Source organism: Nylanderia fulva, unplaced genomic scaffold (assembly GCF_048542155.1).
Source record: "Nylanderia fulva isolate GAGA-0341 unplaced genomic scaffold, ASM4854215v1 Scaffold120, whole genome shotgun sequence".
NCBI lineage: Eukaryota > Metazoa > Arthropoda > Insecta > Hymenoptera > Formicidae > Nylanderia > Nylanderia fulva.
This window is the reverse complement of record NW_028189410.1, coordinates 151,403-169,682: the sequence shown is the minus strand read 5'-3', so window position 1 is coordinate 169,682 and position 18,280 is coordinate 151,403. Positions and strand designations below refer to the sequence as shown.

Here is an 18,280-nt window from a genome sequence, read left to right as displayed (position 1 = left end):
GTTGTGTATTTAACAATTTGTATTGGCCAGTCAGGTCGAATGATTAATAAATTATATTTTTATTTATTACTGAAAACTTCATTTTAATTATTTGATGTCTAATAAAAATAAATTATAAAAAAGTAAAATCTTTGAAGAACAAAAGCTTTGAGGACCGCGCTTCGCGCGGGCCGAAACGCTAGTCTATTAAATTATGCAGTTATTATCTTGGATAATTTAAGACAGGCGAAACTTTTTCCATGTAAGATGAAGATAACATTAGTTTACAAAAAAATATTTTTGTATTATTTGGAACCAGACAAGGTATTTCTTATAAATTTTTGGATGCTGAAAACAATACCTCGAGCTGATCTTCATCAGCACGTCAAGTTTTTTTAAATATTTGGGGTTTAATATACAAAAAATGATTTTTTTTAATATTTAATTTTTTATAAAAAAGATCGCGTAGAATTTTGAAATTCTGTTCAGACGTCATAAATATATCCTTCATTCCTTTAAAAAATGCATTTTTTTATTTCGATATTTAACTTTTTAGTCAAGGAAGAATTTTTTACACATTAATCCTTAATTATTTTGAAAATCTAGCATGCTAGTGTTTGTAGCATTATTTTAAACACTCAAAAATCTATAAGAAATACTTTGTCTGATATTTAAAAAATAATTTTTAGCTGTAAACTAGTGTAAATAACTATACATATTATTATGTAGATAAATATGAAATAATGCAATTGCTTCATCTAAATAATTATTTAGATAATTTTAGCTAGATAATGGGAAATATTGCGCGCTTTCTTTCTAACCTAACTTAACCCTCTATTGATTCGATAAATTTTTGATTTTCCATCTAACAATAAGATAAGATGTAGATAATATACATCTTATTATTATCTAAATAAAGATGAAGTAATGTAATTGCTTCATCTAAATTATCTAGGTAATTTCATCTAGATAATGGCAAGCACTCGCTTCCTTTCTAACCTAACTAAACTCTCTGTAGATTTGATAATTTTTTTATTTTCCATTTACCAATAAGATAAGATACATCTTATTATTATCTAGATGAAGATGAGGTAATGTAATTGCTTCATCTAACAATAAATAATTATCTAGATAACTTTATTTATAGATAATGACAAACATTGTTCGCCTCTTTTCTAACCTAACCTAACTTAATCATCCGATATGTCGATCTGATAAATTTTTTATTTTTTATCTAACAATAAGATAAGATATAGATAATGAACGTTTTATTATAATGTAGATAAAGATGAAATAATGCAATTGCTTCATCTAAATAATTATCTAGATAACTTTATCTAGATATAACTTCATCTAGATAACTTTATCTAGATATAACTTCATCTAGATAACTTTATCTAGATAACTTCATCTAGATAATTGTATCTAGATAACTTTATCTAGATAATTTTATCTAGATAACTGCATCTAGGTAATGGCAAACACTGCTCGCTTCCCTTTTAACTTAACCCTTCGATCCGACAAATTTTCGACGTCAACGCGACGAGAGTTCGCATGCTTTTTACTCCCTCGACGACGACGACGTCGTCGACGTCGACTCCCGGCGTTTTTTCTTCCTTCTTGCCTTTCGGCTCCTTGCTCGTGCTGGTCGTTTTACCGGAGCTCATAACAAGAGTAATAGCGCCCGCGCTCTCGTTGTCTGAGTGCCGCGCACAATTCCTCGCGGATTGTTAACCCCGGTGTGAACTTATTTTTACACGATTTGCCAGCGCCGCTTAAAAGAACGCCGGTGAAGCGAAGGACGAGGCTCATCCTTCTCGTCGCGCGAGATGGCCTCAGGAGATCTTTTCGCGCACATCATCGGTACATCTCGCCGTAAATAAACTTCGACGAAGTGTACGAGGGGACGGAGAATATCCTACGGTGGAAGAAGTTAGATCGAACATCACGACCGATTTCACATTCAAAGGATCTGTCGTTGAAATTAAAAGTCGAAGTTTCTTTGGAGCAATAGACATTGTTAAACAAGAGGAAAAAATGTAATCTTAAAAAATGACAGATAATACATTAATTTTTTTTTTTTTTTTTTTTTTTTAATAAGATGTCTCGCGAGATTCTTTAAAAATTATAAATGCGTGACACAATTTTGGAGGAAACACGACAAATCTCTCTCTCTCTCTCTCTCTCTCTCTCTCGAAAAAGAGAGAACTGTAATGTTCAAAATTTAATTAAACTTAATAACATTTCGCTTTGTAATAAATCCTCGCGGTACATACTATTATAAACTGCTAAGTTTCTCGCGCGATTCCGTTGCAATGCGTTACGCATTAGTGTTTCGAGCGAGGGATACCCGTCCCAAGTATGCGGAAATAGCACGGATATAGATAACAGAAATAAATTAAGTTCATAAACTGCCGAGTGGAGAAGAGAAAGGGGGCAAGAGGGAAAGAGAGAGAGGAAGAGAAACGAGTTAGGGTTATACGACGGGGATCTAAAAATACTTTATATTCGGGTAGACCGCGTCCTTGTCGTATAAGAAACGATTCTATAAATGCTTCCGGAGATATGTAGCAACAGATAATTATACGAACGATCATATCTGCTGTTATCGTCCCTTTGAGACTAAAAGAAGCGTAGTTTTTATTTATATTTTTATTATATTTTTTATATTTTATTATATTTTATTTTATATTTTATTATAGTTTTCTTATATTTTGTTATATTTTATTATATTTTTATATTTTATTTTTATCACTTACAAGACCTCTTATATTTGACATGTTTCTATGCGTGAATGTTAATTGTTTGAAATTATACAAAAATTCTGTGACAAAACAAATTTAAATTCCGATTATCGTATTATGGATTCTAATTATTAATTTTTTGTTAAATTGCAGATGTACCGAAGGAGTAATTATCAAGAAGCTTCTTGTGAGTGAGTCTCAATTAAGGTAAGATAGATACAGTGTTACAAATGTAAAGATTAATCAGTAGTATCATAAAATTTATTCCATTCGTGCATGTTACATGCATATACATGCTTTAAATTGTTCTTAATAAAGGACGAACGCGTCTTTGAAAATTGTGACATAGCGTTTCTAGAAATAAAACAAAATATTGATTTGAATATATTTTAGAAAATATGTGCAACGATACATAAATCTCTCACATTTATGTGCAACTTTCTTTCTTCATTAATAAAAGAATGATTAGAATTTTCATTAATGATTAGAAATTTGCTTATGTTTATTTATTAGCATAGGTATAAAAGAGGCCAAAATAAAAAGGAGAAGGGACGAATAAAAACTTCTAAATTATTTTATCAGCGTTATTTTATTAGTCTAAAATTAACTTTTAACAAAAATATTGAAGATAATATTAATTTAAGATAAAATAATATTAATTTTGGATTTTATTAATAATATTAATTTTAGATAAAATTATTTTCTATCCAAAATTAATTTTAACCTAATAAATAGGATTTAAAAAATTATTTAGGACTTTTTATTTCGCTTTGGCTATTATTAACATTCAAATAACGTCATTAAATGCTAAAATTACATCATTTTTGTTTATAACGTCGAATAACATTTATTAGACGTTAAGATGACGTTACTTTAACGTTTCATGACGTCAATTTGCTATTTGGGTGTTTTTATAACCCATACGATCATATTCAGAGCTTATTTATTTATTATTATTATACTTTTTGCGAGGGATGTTTTAATTGTGAGAATTGAAAGAATGCGAGAAAGACTCAACTGTTTTCAAGGTCAACAGAAATTGTGATTCGCTAGAGAAACGGCCTTCGATCACGCCGCAATTTATCCGACAAGTTACGTTCTCTCTCTCTCTCTCTCTCTCTCTCTTTCTCTCGCATAAAAGATCCCACAACAGTTACACGGTCGTTCCACGGCATATCCTTCCAAGAGATGCGTTTCCCGGAAGCGGGTGTGAGAGACTACGATCTAACCTCTCTAAAACCCTGTGGATTCTCTCTCTCGTAAAAACCATCTTAAAGGTGGAGTCCCTCGACGGCATTAGCGAAATGTCGACATTCTCTCCCGGTTTTAATGTCAATCCTCAAATGTCACGTAACCATCCACTATATCCTGGCGTGTGTCCTTATCGTGTCCGGGAAAGGATGGGGTAGCGGCAATAACGTTTCGACACGGCACATTGTGTCCCACTGTCCGACCCCAAAAACTTTTGGTTTCTTTCCTTTGGTTAGCTCCTATTTTTCCGACTCTCTCTCTCTCTCTCTCTCTCTCTCTCTCTCTCTCTCTCTCTCTCTCTCTCCTCCCTCCCTCCCTCCCTCCCTCCCTCCCTCCCTCCCTCCCTCCCTCCCTCTCTTTGCCTCCGCCGCTAATTGGATATGTATTTGTACCGTGTGCGTTTGTTCCCCCTGTGTGTCCCGAACAAGGGACATATGTACGCACGCTCTATCGTTCTCTCTGGCCGCGCGCTTATTTGTACGGCATGAAACGGCAGTTTATCTTTTCATCGAACAATATTTCTGACAGTCGCGGCCGGTCTGAAATATATCGTATCGTTAAATCACGATTTTTTCGGCTATCTCTCGCCCCTTCTCCGATAAATTGCGTTCACTCCAATAAAATCAATACATCCAACGTCATATAATTTTGATAAAAACTTGATAAGAGAATAGATTCTAATAAATCTTATTACTATTTTTTTATTATATTTATTTTTACTATAAACATATTTTACGTTATTGTTTATAATATACTTATTAATGTGCTTAATTTTTTATTATACATTTTTTTATTACATTTATTGTATTATATATTACATTTTATATATTTATTATATTTGTATTTTATTATAATTATTATATTTAAAAATATCTTATGTTTTAAATTATCATAATAGATATAGATAAAGGTTTATAAATTAATAAAATTAATAAACAATATAAAACTAAAAATTTAATAAAATATAAAATGAATTTATGAATAGAAATAGCCCATACAGCACACAAATTTGCAGCAATATTGCAACAACATTGCAATATTGCACATTACATAGCAATATTGCAGAGCAATATTACAATATTGCATAAACATTGTGAAATGTTGCAGCAAGATTGCAACAACATTGCAATATTGCACATTGCATAGCAATATTGCATAGCAATATTACATAGCAATATTACAATATTGCATAAACGTAATCTTGCAATAAAATGTTGCCACAATGCTGCTGCAATCTTGTTGCGCTACATGGGAGCAAGATTGCTGCAACATTTCACAATGTTTATGCAATATTGTAATCTTGCAATGAAATGTTGTCACAATGCTGCTGCAATCTTGTTGCACTACATGGGAGCAAGATTGCTTACAACATTTCACAATATTTACTGCAATATTGTAATCTTGCAATAAAATGTTGCCACAATGCTGCTGCAATCTTGTTGCGCTATATGAGAGATTATATCCAAAAGGAAATTCCGCAATGCACTCTATTTACATAAGAAATTCGAATTTTGCCTATTTGTAGAAGTAATAATAGACATTTTCACAATTATCACTCGCGCTCGTCGTTATACCATTCACGTGTGTGTTGGCGTATATATGTATGGTATATGCATCGCTCGCGCTGCATCGCCCTTTTCTATTTACGTATTTACATCGCCGTACGGGAATAGCTTTCTGATTCTCACGTGTACGCAATCTGCGGTGAACCTATTGCAGCTGGAAAGTTATATTTGTCCGCAATTGGAGCTGCGCGCCTCCACTTGTTTTCAAACAGACTCGCTCTTTTGGCTGGAAAGCAACATCTGCTTCTTTCCACTTTTTTCTTTTTATCATTTTTACGAGCCCGCGTGATGCCTCGCCATTGATTTTAACGTTTTAGAAGATTAGGAAATATATAACAGTACTTTTTGGAAAAAATTCGGAAAATCGAAGTTAAATCCGAAAAATCGAGAATTATTATCATTTTTGTTGAGACTGAGGAAAATTGTATCAAAAATTTTTTTTTAATTAAGAAACAAATGTCTAATATATCTTTGAAATATGGATTTTTTTTATTAAAATGTGATTTCATTAATATGATTTTTTTTTAGAATCAAGGTCTTATATATAGATATAAATTTTCCCTTTTATATAAATTTTATAGAAAATTGTCCAATTTTTAAATAATATTTAACATAGTATTCCTTAAGACGTTTCTAATAAATTATTTGTTTTTATATTTTTGCATATATCTTTAGTATTTAGATATATTGCACTTTGTTATCAGTGTTTAATATAGTTAATTATACAGTACAAATTAATATTAATAAATCAATAAAAATAAATCAGAAAAACTGCATTGTTTGCAATTATAAATAAAACATTATAAAGCGCGTTCATCTATAAAAAAAACTTATTTTAAAAAGCTGCATCCATGTATAAACCTTCTTATTTTATTTGGAATTTTAAATAAACCTGGAAGATCAGGGAATTCTCGGAAAATATTTTTACAAGATTTGTGTAGACACTCTGTATAATCATCATTTTTATCTCGTCGCTTGAAATAGATTTTTCCAGATTTTTCAAAATAATTATAATGCTGGAAATGTGAATTAATATTTTGAAAATATTAATTGAGCAGCGTTATTGTCATTTTCTCTCTCTCTCTCTCTCTCTCTCTCTCTCTCTCTCTCTCTCTCTCTCTCTCTCTCTCTCTCTCTCTCTCTCTCTCTCTCTCTCTCTCTCTCTCTCTCTCTCTTCTCTCTCAGATATGATCTTGATTGGAAATGGAATTTTTTCCTCTCGGTTGTGTTGGTCTCTCACAATCAGCCTGGATATAAATGCTCAGTAAAATGCCCGGTATTGTAGGGAAATGGGCGGTTTGTTTAGTAAACAAGATATGAAAATCCGTGTGCGAGCAACAATTCAAACCCGATTCGAATAAACAGTTTTCTCTGGACGTGACAGCATATATACATACACGTTTACGTGCAACTGCGAATGCAGTCCGCGTGCATATGTACACGCGCGTGTAATTGAAACGCCGAGAATGATATAGAGACGTTTCTATATATCGTCATGCGGGAATAAGTTTGCTCGTGCACAGGAAACGCGTCGTCTGACATTTAACCGAATAAATAAATCTCTGAAAAGATCTTTGTATAAAGGACCTTTGAAAAAATCTATGTAGAAGAGATAGAAAAAAATACATGCGTAACTCGGAGATTGTTTTCAAAAGTACATGTTTCTGTCGATCTGTGTGTAAATTATTTTTTATTCTCTTAAATATTTTACGAATATATACAGGGTGTTTATAAATAAGTGTGAAAAACTTGAGGAAATATTATTATTTTTTCCCTCAAATTTCAAATAAATCTAAAATAAATTCAAAATTTTTTTAAAAATGAGACGGTGGATATTTTCCGTTTCATTATTTTTTTTAATTTGTCTGAAATTTGAAAATAAAAAGAAAAACTTAATTTTTATCTTCCTCAGAAAATTTTCGATAAAGAATCATCTTCTAAAATTGTTCGCACTTATTTAGATACACCCTGTATATCATTTTATATTTATTATTTTTTATTATTTTCACTCTCTTGTGTAAATAAAATAAAATCTGGAATAATATGCATATATAAATATTTCGCCGTAAGTTGCAATTTTATAAATATGTAAATTTTTTGTATATGAAATTTTAGAAAAAATTTACATTAAATATTGCGTATAATAATTTTTTTGTTATTTGATTACTGCAAATATTTCATGTTATAAAATACAAAGTTTAGAACAATCAAGTTTATACTTTTATCTATTTTAAAATTTGCGTAAAAATGTTTACATATTTTTTATAGTTGGATTTTAAAACAGTAACGGACATTATACAGAGAAAAATGTACAAGTGGGTTTATAATTTGTAATTTTAACAAAGACAATTTGTAGATATAAAAATGAATATCAGAGATAATGATTAAGAGAATAAATAGTAGTTGAAAATAATTATTGATGGAAAGAACAAAAATAAATAAGAAAAGAATAAGGATGGGTAAAAAAAATAAGTAAGAGCTTGGAAAATTTTTTTAAATAATAATGAATGATGAATAGGGGCAAAAACAGTAGAAAAATATGGAAATTCATTATAAAAAAATATTAAATTTCTTATTTAAATTTTTAATAAAATACAATTTTAAATAAATTAAAATTAAATGTAAAACTAAGAGATATTTAAAAAAATAAAAAAAATAAATATGCAATATATAATTTGTAACAATCTTTTTACAATATTATAATACCTATTTTACACTTATAAAAAACTGCATTTATGTACAAAATATATTTTAGACAATTCTTGAGAAGAGAGATAAATAATTAATAATTGTACTTATTTATTTTATACTTTTTCTTCTTCTTTATTCTGAATTGTTCGACGAGCAATAAGTGTTCGGGTTACTCTGATTCAAACGTCGATTGGCCATACAAGATTCTTTTATCGCGTCGCGAAGTTTCCCCTTTTGCGGAACGACACCGCGATGACGATGTCGCATCGGCGGCTTACCGGGGGACATTCGCCGCGCGAATTCGAGTTTCCGTCGCTATCTGGCGAGGAAAGCGATGCCATGCACGCGGTTAACCGCAGACTCGATACGCACATTCAACGACTCCGAACTGCAATTACTAGCGACCATCTTCGGGCCGCGGCTCCGCATAGTTATACCGCCGTTATGCGAAATTTCCAGTTAATCCGACGACTTTCGCGAACGATCGGAAGTGTACGGTTACGTTCCGCTCGGCAAACAAGATTGGAATTACTGCCCTTCAATATCGACGCGTTTTATCGCGATTTATTGGCGATGGAGGATAATCGGCGTATAAAAATTGAAAATGAGTATCGAGATAAGGGGAATAAATAAAGGGGGATCGTTATTAAGTTGAACTTACTAAGTAGTCAAGATGAGATGATTCATCTTAAGAGGCAGATATTTAGAAATTACGAGGTTTTAGGAAAAAATCTAATGGCCAAAATTTCGAGAAAGATAATATCTAGAATTTGAATGATACAATGATGACCTTGATTTGACCCAAGGTCATTTAAAGGTCAAACATTAAATTTTTTAAATAGAACTTTCGAAGAATCGATTTATTATACAAAAAAGTTGAACAATGGTTCCATTAAAAAAAATTAGGTTAATCTCTAAATGACCTTAGATAGGTGTTACAAAATCAAACTAGGGTCACCATTCAGAAAAGTTTTTGCAAAATTGTATTTTTTCAAATAATTTGTCTGTTGAGATTAGAATGAATTATTCTGTAGAATATTTGTATACTTTTATTTATGTCTTATTGCCTGCCACAATCAAATATTTCAGTGACACTCTTTTTAATGAACATGTTGAAAAAACTCACTTCATTCTTCAATAGTAAAAGAACCCCTTAAAGTATTACTAATATCATAAAATGGATTCCGATTACATCAACTGGTTTTTTCATGTATTGTAGATTAACAATCTCTCTATTATTTAGCTTTGAATCTATTTTTTGTTCAACAGGTCATAAGCTACAACATATGAGAAAACCAGCAAATCTTACTAAGATTTAATTTTATATAGGATTTTAGTATGAAACTTTTTAAATTTATATGAAATTCTAATTGAAATGGAATCCCAATAAAATATATTGGGTTTTTCTCATATATTGTAGCTTAGGCTCTACTAAATAATAAACAGTTACTGATTTACAATCAGTCAAACATGAAAAATTTGAGCTTTACGAATTGTTCAATTGCCTATAATTCAATAATTATCCATTATTTAGCTTTGAAGCTATTGAATCTTTTATTCAGTAGGTCATAAGCTACAACATATGAAAAAGCCCAACTAATTAACCAAAATTCATAGTACAGGATACTCGAAAAATGTAGGAAAAAATCGATAAAGTCGCAGATTAGGACACAAAATAAAGTGTGCGTGCGCAAAAAGGAAAGAACAAAAGTATCACTAATCTTGTAAAATAGATTTTGGTTAAATCAACTAGTTTTTTCGTGTATTGTAACTTAACAATTATTTAGCTTTGAATCTATTTTTTGTTCAACAGGTCATAAGCTACAATATGAGAAAAATAGCAAATTTTACTAAGATTCAATTTTATATAGGGTTTTAGTGTGAAACTTTTTGAATTTATGGGAAATCCTAAATGAAATTGAAGTCTAATAAAATCAGTTGGGCTTTTCTCATATATTGTAGCTTATGATCTACTAAATAATAAACAGTTACTGATTTACAATCAGTCAAACATGAAAAATTCGAGCTTTACGAATTGTTCGATTGTCTATAACTCAATAATTGTCCATTATTCAGCTTTGAAGCTATTGAATCTTTTGTTCAGCAAGTCATAAGCTACAACATATAAATAATCCTAACAGATTTAACCAAAATTCATAATGTGCGGTACATTATTTCGAAAAATGTAGAAAAAAATTGACAGAGTCGCAGATTAGGACACAAAATAAAATGTGCGTGCGCAAGAAGGAAAAACAAATCCTATAGGATTGAGCAATATCGCAGACGACGGAGTATTCCCGAGGAACGGAACACGATGTTGTCGAAGATAAATCGCGCCGGTCGTAGCGGCCGTTAAGCGCGAAATAGACCGACATAAAGCGGCAATGATTTTCAGGCACGTTTCGCGAAACCGTCGCGCAGTTTACGGCCGTCACGGCCAGATGGATTTATCAAAAGCGAAACGTTCGATGGACGAGAGAGAGAGAGAGAGAGAGAGAGAGAGAGAGAGAGAGAGGCGGGGTCCCACCCACCATCAAAACATTTCGATCCAAGATGGATTTAGTCCGGCAGATATCCATCCCTTCGCGCCGTTAGGCCATTCCGAGCCTAAATTTGGAACCGATTGACGCAGACGGCCAGATTTTGCCGGCCGGTTTCTGAGCTCCTACGTCGCGGCTACGTCCTCATGATCGATTTTCCGAACAGCCGAACACCTGGTTCTCGTATCGACTACTCTCTTTCTCTCTCCGCTCATGAAGGAGAAAGAGAGAGAGTATTATTCCGTTGGTAAAGATAGATGTTGAAGCCAGGAGAAGGCGAGGGAGATGTATACATGTGCGCTCTCTTGTACACAGTACTGTGACTGAACATTTTGTCGTCTGAAGTGTTTGCTGTTATCTAAATTAAATTATATAGATGATCATCTAAAGGAATTTTTGGCGTCACCTTATCTTTATATAGATAATATAATAAAAATATGTATTATCTATATCAGCATTTATGAAAACATAATTATCTAGAATAATGTTCAGATAATTTGATTTAGAGTCATAAAAATACAATATTAGTAGAACTTAAATAGCAAGTAATAAAAATATTATAAATAAAACTATAAATATATTTTTATATATCTTTTATAATTTACATTTTTTTACGATTGTATTAACATAAGCAGTCTTGAAAATAAGATATTATCTAGAAGTTATATTTATCTAAATGAATCACCATATATTTATCTTTTATCTAGATAATTTTATCTTTTATTTAGATATATTCAAGCCATTATTATTTAATCTTAAATATTGAAAAATATACTAGCGAAACACTTCGATGATTTATCGCCTTGAAGATTCTAACGAGACGTGTTTAGATTATTAAATTCAAACAACATTTTCATTAAGACTTTTTCAGGCTTTCAATGTAAAAGTCATATTTAAATTAAATAGACAAATAAGAGTCAAACGTGAATGTCAAAGTATTAGTTTTAAAGAAGAGTAATTTCGTTAAAATTAATTCGTTGTACACAGGGCACTAATTTTTTTTGATGTGATACCAAGCAATTTAATAAATCTCTAATTCAAGACTTTTATCAAAACCCTACGTCTTCTTTTTAAAATTAAATTTCAGTTTGAGATTTTTAACTCTAATAAATTCTTTTGTCCCTTCTAAATTAGCGTAGGCGAGAAAAATGTCGGAGCGAAGTCGCTGAGCACTTTTACTGTTTTAATAATTTATTTGACAGGAAGGAACCTTAATTATAACATACAGAATACTATTTTACTACAGGATGTTGCACACTATTTTATTATAAGATATTATTTCACTACTTAATTATAATTTAGTATTTAAATAAACAAATCATTTTTTTTCTCCATAATCTCAAAATTTTGACAATTGTTCAAAAATACCCTATGCAATTGTAATTAAATTCAATTAAAATAATTATTATTTATAATGTACATAATTATTCAGGTTTGTACAAAAATAACAGCATAAAATCAATCAATATTAACAATGATATGACACAAACAATAGCGTTTGCTGATGCAATATGAGTTTCCACTACTGAAAATAAGAGTTGTTTGCGAATAATATCCATATCAAAAAATATAAAAAAATCTTCAAGCTTGTAAAAACTTAAATAAATGCGATTCTATTAAAAAACTATTTAAAACAATACAAAATCATTTATTGCATTAATTGTAACTTCAATATAAAATTATTTTGAGTCTAATATAATCTTTACATTTATCTGTAATATTTTTTATATAAAAATTTTATTTAATATAATATAATTATATACTAAAAAGAAATAATGCGCAATGTATGATAAAAGAAGAGAAGAAAATTTTATAAATCACGTCTCATATTTATCAAAGATAATTTATTTAAAAATCATCAAAGTTTTCTTGCGCACGTATAATACAATTTATTTCCTGTATCTGAAATTTTTTATCTCTTCTAAAATTTTGATGTCTCACTCTCAATTACAATACTGATTATACGTATAATAGAATGATGCAACAAAAATAGCCCGATCGAGCTAACCGAAAGAAATATGACGAACGCATCTGTCGAAAAACATTGTTGATGTCCCCATCCCTTTGTTCCACGAGCGATATAATTTATGATGGGCTAATTGAAACGCACTTGAGTGTTAATGATGCGGATTTTACATCACGCGAAACATTATCGACTAGTGTGAAGGACGATGAATTTTATCCTCGCTGAAGTTAAAATGATTGATTAATATAGAATGTCATTTAAAATATGGCTCGACGTCATCGGAAGCTTTCGGTTTTGTAAAAAGAGTAAAATATAAATCCTATCCTTCCCAAAAAAAATTACCGAGAAGAATGTAGATGTCGAAAGAAGTCAAACAAAAAAAAATCAAAGAAATTTGTCAAGGGTGCTTAGTTAAAGGAGACACAAATAGGATTAAAAGATTCGCAGAGAGACTCTTAGCGAAACGCTGCTCTTAATATGAAAAATTGCTCTTGTACTATATATATAGTCCGAGAAAATATATCTGAAATATCTGAAAATTGTCCGTATAAAAAAGAAATAAAATAAAGTCAGACAATTTCAACATCAGCGCTATCTCCATGTGGCACGATTTCAGCGCAATTGTTTTTCTCATGATAAAAGAGATTCAAAAACAAGAGAGAGGAAGAGAAGCAAATAATGGAAGGGAAATTACGAACGGTATCGCGGTAAAGCCTGCCAACTTCTCGTAGACTTATGGATATATACGCTGTGGTCTCTCAATAGCTGGAATACCAGATGTCGGCGGCCAAACGCGAAATTTCTACTAACAGAAAAAAAGAGAAATAAGCTGAATAAAAAGTAGCCAAGTAGCCCCTGTGATCTTCCTCATTTTTCGAGAATTTCGAGAAAGAAAATTCTGTGTCTAAGCAAACGATGATCGTAGCATATAATCGCGATTCGTATGTTTCTCTTTATATATATATATATATATATTTCGCAAAGAGCAATCTTTCATCTTCCGACTACTACCGAGAACCTTCTTTCTTCTGTCTTCTCTATGTTTTTATTTAATAATTTCAAGTTTGTTTATTTTAAAAAATCAATACACTGACCGTATTATCCGTTATATAAAATCACTTGAGCTTCTTCGTGGAAAGCTTTTTGAAATTACAAATGATAAATCGATCATATTTAACTACTCTGTGCGTTTACCAGATTGCACGTCCTCAAATGCGAACGATATTATTGAAAAATATATTTAGAAAATATTATAATTGAAAAATAAATTCAGAAAATACCATAATTAGTGAAATATATATAGAAAATGTTAAAATTGCAAAAATATAATTAGAAAATATTATATTCGACTCTTGTGAGATATATAAAGAAATATTATTTTGAGACCGTTCGCTGAAAATACAAGCAAAATTGTATTCATCCACCACTTTTTGGTCTCCCCAAAACGATGGACTATCTACTGGGAGCGCGAATCTTAAATAAGTTTGTGTCCTCACGTATATGCGAGACGCGCAATTTTAGGCTTAATTAAAACGAAATTCAATTGAAATATTTATGCGTGCGAGATAGCGAGGAAAAGAGAGAAAATATCCCTCGTTTCTTTCCTTTTCCCTCCCTCTCCGGATGAATGGTGTTTATTACGTGTCGGCCGAGTTTTACTAACGTCCGGAGACATAAGCCGGACGATATTTACAAAATTAAAAGTACGAACACGTGTATGCCACGCCAGATGAGATTATGCAAACTAAGTTTACATTTAGATGCAAACATAAGGCTTACGCGCCCTGGCTAAAACGTACGCTACGTACATTCGCAGGTATATGTACATACATATATATATATATATATATATATACATATATATATATACATATATATATATATATATATATATATATATATTTACATATACGCATACATATATCCTGTCCGTTTAACGCCCTGAACTAACATGTATATTGCGCGGACATTACACAACGCATCGTTCACGGTACACGTCGACTTAATCTACTATTAGAATATGAGCAGCGTAAGCGCCGGAAGCAGCGCTATGGTTTCAACATTTACAATCGTTAATGCACAAAACGTGTTTCCGCTACGTTTGACATTGATACTCGCATCCGTTGTTGCGCTTAAGACTGAAAAAGTATAATTTGGCAAGAGACGGGATCAAGAGTGCAATATATACTTAAAAATCGAATAATTACAAGCTTCTATTATTTAAATAACACTAATAAGAAATAATATTTGATATTTTATACTTGCAAAGTAATCAAATCTAGAACAATTATACTTGAATTTTAGATTCTATTATGGTCGAAATAGCACTTAGAATAGTATTTTTTATCGTAAAGAATCGAATTTTTTACAAGTAGTACTCGAACCCTAAGATAAAAATCATATTTATGAGACTTACTCCACAGATTGCTTATCTCATTCATTCATCTACTCCAATTTTCTCCTGAGTATTCATAAAAGATTCAAACATACTTGATTAAGATTCTAATGTACTTGGAAATACAGCTCTTGTTTTTCGAGAAATTTATAGAGAGTTCAAACCTAACCTAACCTTAGGTTCGAGTTTCTACTAGTACTGAAGTACTAGTACTTCAGTACTAGTTCAAGTACTAATTCTACTAGTACTTCAATAGTAGTTCGAATACTAGTTCAAGTACTAATTCTGCTAATAATTCAGTACTAGTTCTACTAATACTAGTTCAAGTACTAGTTCTACTAGTTCAGGCCCATACAGCACCGAAAGATTGCAAAAACATTACAACAATCTTTCACCGCAATATTGCAATATTGCAAATTCACTGCAAAATGTTGCTACATCATTGCTGTTGAATTGCAGCAATGTTAAAATGTCCGCTTTTTGGAAGATTGCAACAAAATATTACAACAATATTGCAATATGTTATGAGTTTGCAATAATGTATTGTTATTGCAACCATAAACTAATGTTGCATATACAGGTATATAAATGTAAATAAATCATTAATGAAAATACGTTGTAGTTAATTCATATATATTACAATATATAAATTATAGAATTTGGATTACATGCAATATTTCCGAAATATTAATGTCATGTTGCTACAAGTGTGCTGGAATTTTGTGCACTTATATCTCTGCAATGTCTTTATAATGTTGCATTGCAACTTGCAACATTGCAACGTTGCTGCAATATATTTGCAATAATCTGTGCTGTACGGGGGTACTCTAATTCTATTAGTATTTCAGTACTAATTCAGGTACTAGTTCTACTAGTTCTTTAGTACTTGTTCAAGTACTAGTTCTACTAGTACTTCAGTACTAGTTTAAGTACTAGTTCAAGTACTAGTTCTACTAGTATTTTAGTACTAATTAAAGTACTAATTCTGCTAGTAATTCAGTCCTAGCTCAAGTACCTGGTTCTATTAGTACTTGAAGTACTAGTTCAAGTGCTGGGTTCTACTAGTACTTAAAGTACTAGTTTTTTTCTAAATACCTAATCATATAGAGTTTGAAACCACGCAAACAGATTTAAATCTTGTAAAATACTCAATCCATTCACTCACTCCATACTCCCATTTTTTCTTAAGTACTCATAAAATATACGAACATATTTGATCCAGATTCGAACGTACTTGCAAGTACTTTTGTTTTTCAAAGTACTTATAAAGAATTCGAACTTATTTCGTCCAGATTAGGCCTATTTTTAGGTCCAGATTCGATTTTTTTGTAAATTACTGCATTGACTTTTTTCGAAATAATCAAAGAATTTAAACAAATTCGAACCTCTCTGTAAGATATTTTAATCCCATCACTAGGCAAAAGTATAGTTCTGATTGCAAAAGTTTAAATTGAATGTCAAACAAAAACTATAATGTTTTCTCCTTTGCGTCTATATGACAAAAAAAATAAAGCTGGGAAACATTAAAACGTTTTTATGTGAAAAATGTTTAATGAAGTTTGCGAAAAATAACGTTTCAAGTTGCGAAAAAAATTGTATTTTTTTTCCTTTTTCGGGAAACGTTTACATCGCGCATTGTTATGTTTTTTTTTTTGGCAAAAACTAGCTTTACCAACACTTTGAAAAGGAGATAACAATAGCGAGTACAACGGAGAGCGCATATACACGGCAGTGTTTTATAACTGGACGGGATATCGAAACCGGTAACGCGTGTAGCGTGAATAACGTAAACGACGGTAACGTTGTAAAATGTCGGTTCCGTGTGAAACTATTTCGAAGTATTCTCTTTAAGCTGCGCATACCGCATACCCCCTTCCCCCAAAAGGACGGTGTATAGTTTCCAGATAAAGGGCCATATGTTCGGTACTTGGAGAGTCGAGTGTATACAAATCCGTGCTCGTGAGCCGCATAAGAATGTAGTAGGTGCTATCCCGACTGAAAACATCCGTTCCATCAATTCTGCATATTTCGCCTATTCTCTACAAATAATGCTCCCCATACTCCTTTCAAAAGTGAAATCCAAATCGATGTAACGCTTCGAAGAACGGAAGGAAACAAAAAGCCGATAGAAACAATTTTGAATTATCCACAGTGTGAATTCTTTCTCTCTCTCTATCTCTCTCTCTCTCTCTCTCTCTCTCTCTATGTGCGCGATAAAGTGAGATAATTAGAACTCTTTTGAGTTCTAAAAGAAAAAAATAATTTTGCAATTATGAAATCGATAGCTTATAGAAAAATATTCGATGGGAAAGGCAATTTTGCGGAAGTAATGTGATTAATAATAATTGATCGCCGTTTAAATTAATTATTGCATTGGATGTTCTTTCATTATATATATTTTATCATTACATCGAATATTAATAGTGCTTAATTTTTCTCTCTCGATAAATCAACGTATATAAGCTAAAATACATAAGTACACACATTTTTTAATAAAAAAAATATTAAATTATAAAATTGAAAAATTATATAATAAAACCGAATCTAATGTGAGAACAAATTGTTTACGAAAAGGATAGAAAAAAAATTATTTTTTCCCATTTTAAGACATAATATATTTTTTTTCTTAAATCACAAAAAGTTATCGTGCATCATAAATTGCTGCTTCGCGTAATGATCGTTATCGAAGACATAAAGAGACTCGCGCGATATGAAAATATAATAAAACCTATGATATTTCCATGTTAGGCGGATTTTTATAACACGAGATAATTTCTTCGCTCTCCATTTTCCTCCAAGGTAAGATATCCAAATATTTCTTCAAATTTGCTTTTGCAACATTTATTATTTTCGCTTTAAAGCATAAAGTATAAGCAATGTTAAAAAAGGAGCTGTAATTTTTACCATTAAAAATGTTAAAATTATCCGATGTGTAAGAAAAAAATTTACGACACGAGGTAATTTCTTTGGTTCTAGTTTCCTCTAAAATACCCAAATATTTCCCAAATTTGCTTTTGCTAAATTTATTATTTTTGTTTAGAGGCATAAAGTTTAAGCGTCTGCAATGATAAAAATAAAGCTGCAATTTTTTATTAAAAAGATACGTAAGAAAAAATTTATGAGAGACACAAGTTAATTTCCTCTATTTC

At 31.1% G+C, this 18,280-nt stretch overlaps 2 long non-coding RNA genes across 4 annotated transcripts in view; one reads left to right on the top strand and one right to left on the bottom strand.

Annotated features, from left to right (window-relative positions):
• The window catches only part of LOC114930721 (uncharacterized), a 230,877-nt gene that overhangs the window by 124,459 nt on the left and 88,138 nt on the right, over window positions 1–18,280 (top strand). For all 3 annotated transcript variants that reach the window (XR_014923993.1, XR_014923992.1, XR_003819509.2), the window contains one exon: window positions 2,877–2,930. This is a non-coding gene — a long non-coding RNA (uncharacterized LOC114930721). The remainder of the gene's footprint in view (window positions 1–2,876; window positions 2,931–18,280) is intronic.
• Window positions 1–18,280, bottom strand: part of LOC146724681 (uncharacterized) — a 108,749-nt gene that overhangs the window by 56,626 nt on the left and 33,843 nt on the right. The window lies entirely within an intron of this gene.